At 40.2% G+C, this 13,432-nt stretch overlaps 1 long non-coding RNA gene across 1 annotated transcript in view; it reads left to right on the forward strand.

Annotated features, from left to right (window-relative positions):
• Positions 1 to 13,432, forward strand: part of LOC309866322 — a 58,868-nt gene that overhangs the window by 12,496 nt on the left and 32,940 nt on the right. Inside the window, exon 2 of the long non-coding RNA XR_014312577.1 lies at positions 4,792 to 4,988. This is a non-coding gene — a long non-coding RNA (uncharacterized lncRNA). The remainder of the gene's footprint in view (positions 1 to 4,791; positions 4,989 to 13,432) is intronic.

Genomic DNA, 13,432 nt, shown 5'->3' on the forward strand with positions numbered 1-13,432 from the left:
ATTCATTTAGGTTTGTTATCCACTGTTCTATGTTTTTGGGTGTTCCCATATGGGGTGCATAAATATTTACAGTTGTTAAATATTATTGGATTGTCCCCTTTATTATTATATAGTATCCTTTTTGTTTCTTTTTACAGACTGTTGTAAAGTCTATTTTGTCCAGAGTAAGTATTGCTACTCTGGCTTTTCTTTTGACATCCATTTGTATGATATATGTTCTCCATCCCCTTACTTTCAATTTGCAGGTGTCTTTAGGTCTTAAATGAGTCTCTTGCAGATGGGTTATTGTTGTTATCCACTCTGTCACCATTTGTCTTTTGGAGCATTTACTCCATTTACATTCAATGGAATTACTGATATATATATTTGTTATTTTGTTACTTGTTTAGTGGTGGTTTTTGTAGTTCTCTGATATTTTATTCTCTTTCTTGCTTTCATGGTTGCTGGCTTTCTTTAGTGATATACGTGGATTCCTTTCTCTTTATTCTTTGCCTATCAGTGTTTTTTGATTTATTTATATACCATTAGCTTCATATATAATATGTTATGCATATAGCAATCTATATTAAGTTCATGGTCACTTAAATTCAAGCCCATTCTTTACTCCTCTTCCCACCCCGTCATGTTAAGTGTCATACTTTACATCATTTTATTTTGTGAATCCTTGACTGACTTTTTTCAGAAATACTTATTTTTACTGATTTTGTGTTTCATACTTTTAATACTCTCATTTGTGGTTTTTCCATTCAAAGCCTTCCCCTTAACATTTCTTGCAGGGCTAGTTTGATGGTCATGAACTCCTTTAGTTTGCTGCTGGTTTTTTTTTTTAAGATTTTATTTATTTATTTGACAGAGAGAGATCACAAGAAGGCAGAGAGGCAGGCAGAGAGAGAAAGGGAACCAGGCTTCCCACTGAGCAGAGAGCTCAATCCCCACTGATGCAAGGCTCAATCCCAGGACACTGAGATCATGACCTGAGCCGAAGGCAGAAGCTTAACCCACTGAGCCACACAGGCGCCCCTCCTTTAGTTTTTGTTTGAGAAATTTGCTTCTATTTTGAATGATAGCCTTGCTGGATAGATTATATTGGCTGTAGGTGTTTTTCCTTTCAGCACCTTGAATATATCATGTCATTCTTTTCTGGCTTGCAAAGTTTCCACTTATAAATCTGCTGATAGCTGCATGGGGTTTCCCTTGCATGTAACTATCTTCTTTCATTGATTTAAATTTTTTTTTCTTTAACATCACTTTTTGCCATTTTGATCAGAATATGTCTTGGTGTGGACCTCTTTAGGTTGATTTTGGCGGTGGGGGTGGGGGGTAAATCTCTGTGCTTCCTAGACCGAATATCTCTTTACCTCCTCAGATTCAGGATGTTTTCAGCTATTATTTTTCTATTTTTTTTTTAAGTTTTCCTTATTGGGCGCCTGGGTGGCTCAGTGGGTTGAGCCACTGCCTTCGGCTCAGGTCATGATCTCAAGGTCCTGGGATCAAGTCCCGCATCGGGCTCTCTGCTCGGCAGGGAGCCTGCTTCCTCCTCTCTCTCTCTCTCTGCCTGCCTCTCTGCCTACTTGTGATGTCTCTCTGTCAAATAAATAAAATTTTAAAAAAATCTTTTAAAAAAAATAAATAAAGTTTTCCTTATTTATTTATTTTAGAAAGTGGGAGAGGTGGGGAGAGAGGGAAAGAGTCTTAAACAGACTCCATGCTGAATGTGGAACCTGACATGGGGCTCAGTCTCATGACCCCGAGATCATGACCTGAGCCAAAACTGAGAGTCACATGCTTAACTGACCATGCCACTGAGATACCCCATCAGCTATTATTTCTTTCAATAAATTTTCTGCCCCCTTTCTTCTTTTACTGTGGCCCATATAATGTGAATGTTATTATGCTGTTACTATGCTAGATTACGATCTTATTATTATCACTGAGTCCCCTTGGACTATTCTCAATTTGAATAATTTTTTCTCTCATTTGCTTATCTTGGTCACTCTTTATAACTCTGTCTTCTAGGTCATTAATTTATTCCTTTGCTTCATGTAGCCTGCTATATATTCCATCCAGTGTATTTTTAATTCCATGTTTTATGTTCTTCATCTCTGATTTGTTTTTTTAATCTCTTTTTTAAGGGTCTCACTGATGTTCTCCACCCTTTTCTAGGGGTAGATTTATTAAGAGTGTGAGCTTGGGAGAGGGAGGGGCAAAGGAAAGGGAGGAAGAGAATCTCAAGCAGACTCCCCACTGAGTGAGGAACCTGACATGGGGCTCAGTCTCACACCCCTGAGATCATGACCTGAACCAAAGTCAGGAGTCACATGCTTAACCAACTGAGCCACCCAGGTACCCCACATGTCCTCCACTTTTTTTTCAAGTACATTGAGTATCTTCATGATTATTACTTACTTCAGTTTCACTTAGGTCCCTTGCTGTGGTTTGGTCCTCTTCTTTAATTTGGGACATATTCCTCTGTCTCCTCATTTTGTCTAACTCTCTGTTGTCTGTCTGTGTTAAGAGAGTCAGCTGCGTCTCTTAAAGGTAATGGTCTTATGAAGAAGAGGTCCTGTGGTGCCCTGCAGTGCAGTGTTCCCTGTCTCCAGAACCTGGCACTTCAGGGAGTGTCTCCTATGTGTGCTGCCTATGTTCTGCTCTTGAGTCCTGGCCTCTTGTCCCTTCAGTTCACTTGTTTGCAGAGGCTCTCTTTGCCTGCTGTGGGTAAGTTCGGTCCCCAGCCACGTGTCTTTTAGAAATTTGAATATCTCATGTCACTCCCTCTGGCCTGCAAAGTATCTGCTGAAAAATCTGCATATGGTCTCATTGGGGTTCTTCTCTATGTAACAAGTTTTTTTTTTTTTTTCCCTCTTTGTGCTTTCAGTATTCTTTGTCTTTAACTTTTGATGTTTCAATTATAATGTGTCTTGTGGGTCTCTTTGGGTTTGTCTTATTTGGAACTTTTTTGGCTTCCTGGATCTGAATGTCTGTTTCCTTTCTGAAGTTAGGGACATTTTAAGCAATTATTTTTTTTTTTAAGATTTTATTTATTTATTTGACAGAGAGAGATCACAAGCAGGCAGAGAGGCAGGCAGAGAGAGAGGAGGAAGCAGGCTCCCCGCTGAGCAGAGAGCCCGATGCGGGGCTTGATCCCAGGACCCTGGGATCATGACCTGAGCCGAAGGCAGCGGCCCAACCCACTGAGCCACCCAGGCGCCCCCAGCAATTATTTTTTAAAATAAGTTTTCTGCCCCTTCTTCTTCTGGGGTACCTATAGTGCAAACGTTGGTCCTCTTTATGTTGTCCCATAAGTCTCGGGCTGTCTTCATTTTTATTTATTTTTTTTCTTTTAGCTTCTCTGATTCAGTGAGTTCCTCTGACCAGTCTTTAAATTTCTTAACCTTCATATATTCTGCTGTTGAACCGTCCTGCAGATGGTTACACCTGGATAAACCCTTTGCAATGTGAATACATCATAAGTTGAAAATGAATTTAATACACCTAACTTACCAAACATCATAGCTTAGCCTAGCCTACCTTAAATGTGCTCAGAACACTTACATTAGCCTGCAGTTGGGCAACATGATCTATCAGTTAACAGCATATTTTATAATAAACTGTTGAATATCTCCTATAATTTATTGATTACCATACTGGAAGTGAAAAATATAATGGTTCTATGCATACAGAATGGTTGTAAGTAATGGTTGTAATTGTTTACCTTTGTGATTGTGTGGCTGATTGGGAACTCTGGCTTGCTGCCACTACCTAGCATCACAAAAGAGTATTGTACTGTATACACTAGCCTGGGAAAAGATCAAAATTCAGAATTAGAATTATGGTTTCTACCAAGTACATACCATTTTCATACCACTGCAAAGTCAAGAAATCAAAATATGAACACTGTTAGTCAGGAGCTTTCTACAATATGGCCTTCAGGTCTGTCACTTCTGTTTGGTACTTTTCCTATATTTTTTGTCTCTTTGTTGAAGTTCTTCCTATTGTCTTCCATTCTTCTCCTGTGTTCAGTGAGCATCTTTGCAACCATTACTTTGAACTCTTCATCAGATAAATTCATTATTTCTATTTTATTAAGGTTTTTTTTCCTGAGGTTTTAATTTTGTTTATTTTAAACTTACTACCCTGTTTCTCGTTTTGTTTGGTTCTCTGTGTTGGCTTCTAACATTAGATGCAACTACTATCTTTCCCAGTCTTGAGGAGTGGCTTCTTGTAGGAAATAAAATTTATTGTTCACCGCTGCCTAGCTCTTGGTTGCCTCTTAACCTTTGTGATAGTCCAAGCAGCCTATTTCATTTTTAATAGTATTAAAGTATTAAAATAGTATTTGAGGTTTGCCAAGACTTGTTAGATTCAGACTGACTGGCAACCAGACACTGAAGTCAGTGGTTTTTAATCTATGTGAATATGCCTGTAACAGTCCTGTGGGGTCACAACTGCAAGCCTTACTGGCCACCAGAGGTGAGCAATCTGGCAGTGTTCCCTGGGAGGTAGTTGTGAAAATTGGGGCTCCAGGGCCATGTGTAAGCTCCTTTTTGGGAGATAATGGCAAGCTATAGTGAGGCAGAAGGACAGCCCAAAGACAGCCTCCCTCAACCTACATTCCCTGAGAGTCCCTCAGTAGATTCCTAAATGTGTGCCAGACTTAGAGCCTGCCCCTGAGGGGCGGGACAAGCAGATAGGCCTCTTCCACAGAACTACTAGGGCTGTTTTCAGTATGCTGTTTGTGCCATGCCCTAGGAGTGGTAGGCCACCAACACCTGTCTCTCCGATTGTTAACAGTTCCATGGGACACCCCAACACCTGCCTCCAGAAGCATACAGTCAAGGGGCCTTCCTGGGTGGATCTGCCAAAAACAGATGACGGTATGTAAAGCCAGAGCACCTGATGCATGTAGGAAGGAGGAGGAGTGCCTGGCATTCCAGAGTGCTGTGGAGGAGGAGTGTGCACATGGTGCCTGCCAGCTGGAACAAGGCAGGGTAAGTGTCAAGATGGCACCGGGGTTGGTGGGGGCAGGGCAGAAAGAGACAAAAGAAAAAGGGAAAACGTGGCACGTGCCTGTGCTAGCAAGGCAGAGGTGGAACACGAATATGGCATACATCAGCCCATTTCTGGAGGGTATCCCAGCAGGCTCCTGCCCCTCAGTCCAGTGCTTTTAAATTACCAAACAAGCCTGCTTCACATAAAGTAGGGGTGCTTTTAAAGCAGCTGCTTCTGTGCTGTGCTCTGGGGCAGGTGCGCATCCTTGTAAGCCACTGAAGAGTGTCTTCTCAGTTTGCTACAACTCCACGGTGCTTATGCACTTAAGCTCCATCAGTATTCACAACTAGATGTTGTGGGTGCTAGTCTCTCAAGTTCAGGTCGTAAACACTGAGGTGCCACATGTGGAGTATTGAACCCTTCAGTCTTTAGGGGGAATTCTCAGGGTTTTGAATTCCCTCTCAACGGGTGCCTGGGTGGCTCAGTGGGTTAAGCTGCTGCCTTTGGCTCGGGTCGTGATCTCAGGTTCCTGGGATCGAGTCCCGCGTCGGGCTCTCTGCTCAGCAGGGAGCCTGCTTCCTTCTCTCTCTCTCTGCCTGCCTCTCAGTGTACTTGTGGTTTCTCTCTGTCAAATGAATAAATAAAATCTTTAAAAAAAAAATAAAAAAAAATAAAAGATGAATTCCCTCTCAAGTGTGGGTCACTGTACTGCAAGCTAGGGTATATAGCGAGATTGTGTCTCAGCCTTTCCTACCGCTTCTATGTGATTTACTTCTCACTTCAATATGCAAAGTCCCTCCACTAGTTTTAAGAGGTTTGTGGGGGTTTTCTCCCCCCCATAGGAATGTCTTTCATGTAGATTCAGTGTGTCCATGGGAAGAGAGGAGTTCAGGATTTTCTTACATCGCCTTTTTTTTTTCTGCTAATGGAATGTGTTACATGGCTGATTACTGAATTATTTTTATTTTTAAGGTTTTATTTATTTAACTGAGAGAGCACAGCATGAAGAGCAGCTGGCAGAGGGAGAGGGAGAAGCAAGCTCTCCAAGAAGGGAGCACTATGCGGGGCTTGATCTCAAGACCCTGGGATCATGACCTGAGCCAAAGGCAGATGCTTAATAACTGAGCCACCCAGGCACCCCTATTAAGGTGTTTTTTGTTTTTGTTTTTTTTTTTTTAGATTTATTTATTTATTTGAGAGAGAGGGAGAGTGAGAGAGTGAGCATGCAGTAGGGAGATACACAAAGAGTAAGAGTCCCAAGCTGACTCCATGCTAGGTGAGGAGCCCAACACAGGGCTTGATCTCACATCCTAAGATCACTACCTGAGCCAGAGCCAAGAGTCGGATGATTAACAACTGGGCCATCCAGGTGCCCCTGATATTTTAATCACTCCCATTGTCTAGTATATTCCACTAGATAGTGATCTGTTTTCTTATATCACCTAATTTGTATGATAATGTATTTGAAATGTCTATTTCTTTGTTTATAACTGTCACTATCTTGAACTGGATCTCCTCTTCTGTTTTTGGGGAGGGTTTGAGAAGGATTGGTGATAATTCTTATTTAAATGTTTGGTAAAATACATGGAGACTAAACAGCATTCTTCTAAAGAATGAATGGGTCAACCAGGAAATTAAAGAAGAATTGAAAAAAAATTCATGGAAACAAATGATAATGAAAACACAACGGTTCAAAATCTGTGGGACACAGCAAAGGCAGTTCTGAGAGGAAAATATATAGCGGTACAAGCCTTTCTCAAGAAACAAGAAAGGTCTCAAATACACAACCTAACTCTCCACCTAAAGGAGCTGGAGAAAGAACAACAAAGAAAGCCTAAACCGAGCAGGAGAAGTGAAATAATAAAGATCAGAGCAGAAATCAATGAAATAGAAACAAACAAACAAACAAACAAAAAACAATAGAACAAATCAACGAAACTAGGAGCTTGTTCTTTGAAAGAATTAATAAGATTGATAAGCCCCTGGCCAGACTTATCAAAAAGAAAAGAGAAAGGACCCAAATAAATAAAATCATGAATGAAAGAGGAGAGATCACAACTAACACCAAAGAAATACAAACAATTATAAGAACATACTATTAGCAACTTTACACCAACAAATTTGACAATCTGGAAGAATGGATGCATTCCTATAGATATATTAACTACCACAACTGAACCAGGAAGAAATAGAAAACCTGAACGGACCCATAACCAGTAAGGAGATTGAAACAGTCATCAAAAATCTCCAAACAGGGCGCCTGGGTGGCTCAGTGGGTTAAGTCACTGCCTTCGGCTCGGGTCATGATCTCAGGGTCCTGGGATCGAGTCCCGCATCAGGCTCTCTGCTCAGCAGGGAGCCTGTTTCCTCCTCTCTCTCTCTGTCTGCCTCTCTGCCTACTTGTGATCTCTCTCTGTCAAATAAATAAATAAAATCTTAAAAAAAAAAAAATCTCCAAACAAAGGAAAGCACAGGGCCAGATGGCTTCCCAGGGGAATTCTACCAAACATTTAAAGAAGAATTCATTCCTATTCTCCTGAAACTGTTCCAAAAAATAGAAATGGAAGGAAAACTTCCAAAGTTGTTTTATGAGGCCAGCATCACCTTAATACCCAAACCAGACAAGAATGCCATCAAAAAAGAGAATTACAGACCAATATCTTTAATGAACACAGATGCGAAAATTCTCACCAAAATACTAGCCAATATGATCCAACAGTACATTAAAAGGATTATTCACCACGACCAAGTGGGATTTATTCCAGGGCTGCAAGGTTGGTTCAACATTTGCAAATCAATCAATGTGATACAGTACATTAATAAAAGAAAGAACAAGAACCATATGATACTCTCAATAGATGCTGAAAAAGCATTTGACAAAGTACAGCATCCCTTCCTCAAACTCTTCAAAGTGTAGGGACAGAGGGCACATACCTCAATATTATCAAAGCCATCTATGAAAAACCCACTGCAAATATCATTCTCAATGGAGAAAAACTGAAAGCTTTTCTGCTGAGGTCAGGAACATGGCAGGGATGTCCATTATCACCACTGCTATTTAATATAGTACTAGAAGTCCTAGGCTCAACAATCAGACAACAAAAAGAAGTTAAAGCAAATCGGCAAAGAAGAAGTCAAACTATCACTCTTTGAAGATGGTATGATACTATTTGTGGAAAACCCAAAAGACTCCACTCCAAGCTAGAAGTTGTACAGATATTCAATAAAGTGTCAGGATATAAAATCAATGCACAGAAATCAGTTACATTTCTCTACACCAACAAGACAGAAGAAAGAGAAATTAAGGAGTCCATCCCATTTGTAATTGCACCCAAAACTCTAAGATATCTAGGAATAAACCTAACCAAAGAGGCAAAGAATCTATACTCAGAAAACTATAAAGTACTCATGAAAGAAATTGAAGAAGACACAAAGAAATGGAAAAATGTTCCATGCTCATGGATTGGAAGAACAAATATTGTGAAAATGTCTATGCTACCTAAAGCAATCTACACATTTAATGCAATCCTTATCAAAATCCCACCCTTTTTTTCCCCAAAGAAATGGAACAAGTATTCCTAAAATTTATATGGAACCAGAAAAGACCTCAAATAGCCAAAGGAATATTGAAAAGGAAAGCCAAAGTAGGTGGCATCACAATTCCGTACTTCAAGCTCTATTACAAAGCTGTCATCATTAAGACAGTATGGTACCGGCACAACAACAGACACATAGATCAATGGTACAGAATAGAGAGCCCAGAAATGGACCCTCAACTCTATGGTCAACTAATCTTCAACAAAGCAGGAAAGAATGTTCAATGGAAAAAAGACAGCCTCTTCAATAAATGGTGGGAAAATTGAAAAGCCACATGGAGAAAAATGAAATTGGACCATTTCCTTACACTACACATGAAAATAGACTTAAAATGGATGAAGGATCTCAATTTGAGAAAGGAATTCATCAAAATCCTTGAGGAGAACACAGGCAGCAACCTCTTTGACCTCAGCCGCAGCAACTTCTTCCTAGGAACATCGCCGAAGGCAAGGGAAGCAAGGGCAAAAGTGAACTATTGGGATTTCATCAAGATCAAAAGCTTTTGCACAGCAAAGGAGATAGTTAATAAAACCAAAAGACAACTGACAGAATGGAAGAAGATATTTGCAAACGACATATCAGATAAAGGGCTAGTGTCCAAAATCTATAAAGAACTTAGCAAACTTAACACCCAAAGAACAAATAATCCAATCAAGAAATGGGCAGAGGACATGAACAGACATTTCTGCAAAGAAGACATCCAGATGGCCAACAGACACATGAAAAAATGCTCCACATCACTCGGCATCAGGGAAATACAAATCAAAACCACAATGAGATACCACCTCACACCAGTCAGAATGGCTAAAATTAACAAGTCAGGAAATGACAGATGCTGGCGAGGATGCGGAGAAAGGGGAACCCTCCTATACTGTTGGTTGGAATGCAAACTGGTGCAACCACTCTGGAAAACAGCATGGAGGTTCCTCAAAAAGTTGAAAATAGAGCTACCCTATGACCCAGCAATTGCACTACTGGGTATTTACCCTAAAGATACAAATGTAGTGATCCAAAGGGGCACATGCACCTGAATGTTTATAGCAGCAATGTCTACAATAGCCAAACTATGGAAAGAACCTAGATGTCCACCAACAGATGAATGGATAAAGAAGATGTGGTATAGATACACAATGGAATACTATGCAGCCATCAAAAGAAATGAAATCTTGCCATTTGCGACAACATGGATGGAACTGGAGGGTATTATGCTTAGTGAAATAAGTCAATTGGAGAAAGACAACTATTATATGATCTTCCTGATATGAGGAAGTGGAGATGCAACATGGGGAGTTTGGGGGCTAGGAAAAGAATAAATGAAACAAGATGGGATTGGGAGGGAGACAAACCATAAGTGACTCTTAATCTCACAAAACAAACTGAGGGTTGGTGGGGGGAGGGGGCTTGGGAGAGGGAGATGAGATTATGGACATTGGGGAGGGTATGTGCTATAGTGAGTGCTGTGAAGTGTGTAAACCTGGCGATTCACAGACCTGTACCCCTGGGGATAAAAATATATGTTTATAAAAAAATTAAAAATTTAAAAAATCTTATAAATAGATAAATAAATAAATAAATGTATGTTTGGTAAAATTCACCTGTGAAACCATCTGGTCCTGGGATTTTCTTCACTAGGAGACTTTTTATTACTCATCCAATCTTTTTGTTAGTGCTTGGTCTATTCAGATTTTCTATTTCTTTCTGATTCAGTCTTAGTGGTTTGAATGTTTCTAAGAATTTTTCCATGATTCCTAGGTTGTCCAGTTTGTTAGTGTATAGTTTAAAGTGCATAGTAGGGCGCCTGGGTGGCTCAGTGGGTTAAGCTGCTGCCTTCGGCTCAGGTCATGATCTCAGGGTCCTGGGATCGAGTCCCGCATCGGGCTCTCTGCTTGGCAGGGAGCCTGCTTCCCTCTCTCTCTCTATGCCTGCCTCTCCATCTACTTGTGATTTCTCTCTGTCAAATAAATAAATAAAATCTTAAAAAAAAAATAAAGTGCATAGTAGCCTTTTAACGAACTTTTATATATTTGCGGTATCAGTTATAATGTCTTCCTTTTTATTTATAATTTTGTTGATTGGGTCCTCTCTTTTGCTCAGTCTAGGTAAAGGCTTGTCAATTTTGTTTACCTTTGCAAAGAACTCTTAGTTTTGTAGCATAGTAGGTTTTGAAATCAGGAAATGTGAGTCCTCCCAATTTTGTCGTTCTTTTTCAAACCTGTTTTGGCTACTCAGGGTCCCTTGAGATTTCATGCGGATTTTAGGATAAGTCTTTCTATTTCTGCAAAAAATGTCATTGGGATTTTGATAGGGATTACACTGGGTAAATTTAGTAAATTGCTTTGGGTTAAGTCTTCCAGTCCATGAACATGGGATGTGATTCCATTTATATATGTCTTCTTTAATTACTTTCAGCAGCCTTTTGTAGATTTCATCCTGCAAGTCTTTCATCTCTCCCGTTAAATTCATTTCTAAATATTTTACTCTTTTTGATGTTATTGTAAATGTAGTTTTTTTCTCATTTTCTTTTCTGATTATTCATTGTAAATATATGGAAGCAAATCTGATTTTTGCATGTTAATTTTATATACTGTTACTTTGTTGAATTTATTTATCCTAACACTTTTCTTTTTGTGGAATATTTATGGCTTTCTACATTTAAGATCCTAACATCTGCAAACAGGTAATTTTACTTCTTCCAAATTTGGACAACATTTATTTCTTGTTTAATTGCTCTGGCTAGAAGTACTGTGTTGAGTGGATGTGGTGAAAATGAACATCCTTCCCTTATTCCTGATCTTAGAGGAAAAGCTTAAAAATGTTTTTTAAAAGCCAAGTGCAGATAAGAAAACTTGATCTTCCTAAGTTGAGTGAGTGTTTATGCATTCAGGGTTTGTCACAAATGTCCTTTAAATGGTCGGTTCTTAGTTGAATTCATTTAACTTTGTCATTTCATTTGAATTTTAATGGTTTTAATTTAAATACAACCTGTTAGGAATATATCTCTGCAGAAATCTGTGTAAGTTAATGGAATATGAACATATACAGCAAAAGATGATATTCTTTTTTTTTAAATTTATTTGAGAGTGAGAGAAAGAGAGCCTTTGCTCCATGTTAAACATGATAAGCACTTTGAATAAGATATGAACCTTTTTTTAAGACGGAGTGAGAAATGAACACAGGTCAAGTTGAATGTTCAGCATTTTTAAGAGCCATATATAGATCAATAAAAATAAATGTTGTCATTCATTAGGAGGCTGGGTTATTAAACAATGCAGCATATTTTCAGGCAGTGAGAATACCTTGCATGAGACCTTACTAGAAAATGCCTAAGTTCAGGGCCAACAAGGATCCCGGGGTATTACTGTAAGAGTCTTTTTTTTTTTTTTTTTTTCTTTTCAGCATAACAGAATTCATTGTTTTTGCACCACACCCAGTGCTCCATGCAATGTGTGCCCTCCATAATACCCACCACCTGGTTCCCCCACCTCCCACCCCCCCCCACCCCTTCAAAACCCTCAGGTTGTTTTTCAGAGTCCAAAGTCTCTCATGGTTCACCTCCCCTTCTAATTTCCCTTTACATGAGGGACACCTAGAGTTCAGACTAGAGCAGAAGTGGAGAAGAGGTTGGTGTGGGAGCGGAAGATGGAGCCTGAGTGTGCCACCAACCCCAGGGAGCCTACCCAAATCTCTCTCTCATGGCCCCTTGCTTGGCAAAACCCAAGCTGTGGACCAGCAGCATTAGCATCACCTAGGAACTTGGTAGAAATGCAGAATCTCAGAGCTCTCCCAAGATCTCCTTGACCTAGAATCTGCATCTTAAGGAGATCTCTGGTTGATTCTTGGCACTTGGGAGTTCGAGAAGCAAGGCTCTGGGAAGTACAGCTTCCATTCACCTTTCCCTGACCAGCTGGCCTCTAGCATGACCCTCCATTTTGGCAAAGCTGGAGTCACTGCAAAGTGGCAGGATTGGAAGACCTGTCACAATAATGATGTGTTCGGTGGCCTCTGGCATCAGAAGTATGTGGGTAGGGGCATCTGGGTGGCTCAGTTGTTAAGCGTTTGCTTTCGGCTTAGGTCATGATCCTGGGGTCCTGGGATCGAGCCCCATATCGGGCTCCCTGCTCAGCAGGAAGCCTGCTTCTCCCTTTCTCTCTACCCCTACTTGGATTCCCTCTCTCACCATCTCTCTCTCTGCCAAATAAGTGAATAAAATCTTAAAAAAAAAAAAAGGGAGAAGTATGTGGTTAATGGAGCAGAAACAGGTTTGAAAAGCACAGGGTCACCCAGATGTCACAGCATGACAAGACAGGATCCACATTTGTGGTATGCTTTCATTTGTGACAGCTACAGGCGAGACCTCTGTTTACTGTCCGGCACCTGAGAGGGAGCGGATATTCAACAAAGGCTGGCTGGTTGGAGGGCAATTTTTAAAAATCAACAGGAAGATGACTCTACCTTGCTACTGAGAAAGTTACCTCAGAACCTCTGTTCCTAATAGCCGAACCAGAACAGAACAAAATGTTTTCAGGACCTGTTGCAGGCTCTGACTGGTGTCCTAACTCGGCCTCATTTTGTGATCATATATTAAGACCTAAGGGAATGTCCCCAAATATATGAAAGTGCCTGTGTGTTCCCACCACCCCACGACAAAGGGCCTTGTCCTGCTTTTGAGTCTGTGGTGTGGTATGTTTCTCTAACTGGGAGTGACCTTAACATCATGCTTACAGGCTGCCTTTGGATATTTCTATCTGTGAACTATCTTTTCAAATATCTTTTGTCCATTTTTTCCTACAAGATTTTTGAAGTCTAAAATTTTTTTAAATTTTCTCCACATAAATGAGAGGTTTTG

This window comes from Mustela nivalis (genome assembly GCF_964662115.1).
Source record: "Mustela nivalis genome assembly, chromosome: 6".
Classification (NCBI taxonomy): Eukaryota; Metazoa; Chordata; class Mammalia; order Carnivora; family Mustelidae; genus Mustela; species Mustela nivalis.